Consider the following 1,479-nt stretch of genomic DNA (forward strand, 5'->3'; position numbering starts at 1 on the left):
AGAGAATACAGGGTTTCTCAAAGGTACACTTTACCTGAGCGATGAAGGGAAAAAAAAAAGGAAAAAACAAGGAAAGGAAAGAGCAACATGATGGTTAGTATGAGAGAAATGAGAGAGAGAGAGAGAGAGAGAGAGAGAGAGAGAGAGAGAGAGAGAGAGAGAGAGAGAGAGAGAGAGAGAGAGAGAGAGAGAGAGAGAGAGAGAGAGAGAGAGAGAGAGAGAGAGAGAGTTTTCCATGACATAGCACTTTCCTCCATCCTCCTCCTCCTCCTCCTCCTCCTCCTCCTCCTCCTCCTCCTCCTCCTCCTCCTCCTCCTCCTGCTCCTCCTCAGTGAAAGTAAAGAAGAATTGTAACGATTTACTAAAAAAAGGAAAAAGAGAATAAGAGGAAGAGGAGAGAGAGTTAGGCAGCAAAAGGAAGGAAAAGATAAAGAAGGAGGAGGAGGAGGAGGAGGAGGAGGAGGAGGAGGAGGAGGAGGAGGAGGAGGAGGAGGAGTACAAAAGAGTGGAACAAGGAATATGACAAAATTCTTGCTTAGAGAGAGAGAGAGAGAGAGAGAGAGAGAGAGAGAGAGAGAGAGAGAGAGAGAGAGAGAGAGAGAGAGAGAGAAACACTGTTCAAACACACTGTAAGCAAATCAAAACACAAAACAGAAAACGAAAGACAAAAAAAAAAAAAGCAACACACACAGAAAGAAAGAGAGAGAGAGAGAGAGAGAGAGAGAGAGAGAGAGAGAGAGAGAGAGAGAAAAAAAGAGAAAAAGACAAGAAAGAAACAAAGGGAAGGAAAGAACGAGAGAAAGAAAGACAGAAAAGGAAAAAAAAAGGAGAAAGAGAAAAAGGAGAAAAAAAGTTGATAAAATGGCCAGGAAAAGGTTGTTGTGGGAAGTGGAAAGAGAAAGTGAAAAATTGTCCAAACGTTATCAAATTGGATGAAGGATTTCCCGGAGCGCGTGAGAGGGCAGACGTAGAGGGAGAGGGAGAGGGAGAGGGAGAGGGGAGAGGGAAGAGGGAAGAGAAGTAGAGGTAGAGAGATAGGAGATGGAGAGAGGTATGAGGGGAGAGAGCAAGCACGTAGCACTGACAGAGAGAGAGAGAGAGAGAGAGAGAGAGAGAGAGAGAGAGAGAGAGAGAGAGAGAGAGAGAGAGAGAGAGGTGGGGGTCAGCAGCTGTGTGTGTGTATATGAGGGAGGAAAGGGAGACAAGACAGAGGAAAAGAGAGGGAAAAGAATAGGAAAGAAGAAAAAAAGTAAAAAAGTAAGAGCGGGAGCGATTGGAACAAGAGGAAAGAGAGAAAGAGAGAAAGAAATGGGATAAATGAGGGTAAGAGATAGAGATAGATAGATAGATAGAGAGAGAGAGAGAGAGAGAGAGAGAGAGAGAGAGATTAGGAAAGGAGAGAGATAGATAGAGAGAGGAGGCAACGTGGACCCACCTGTAGCTCTCTCTCTCTCTCTCTCTCTCTCTCTCTCTCTCACC

This window comes from Portunus trituberculatus, chromosome 31 (genome assembly GCF_017591435.1).
Source record: "Portunus trituberculatus isolate SZX2019 chromosome 31, ASM1759143v1, whole genome shotgun sequence".
Classification (NCBI taxonomy): Eukaryota; Metazoa; Arthropoda; class Malacostraca; order Decapoda; family Portunidae; genus Portunus; species Portunus trituberculatus.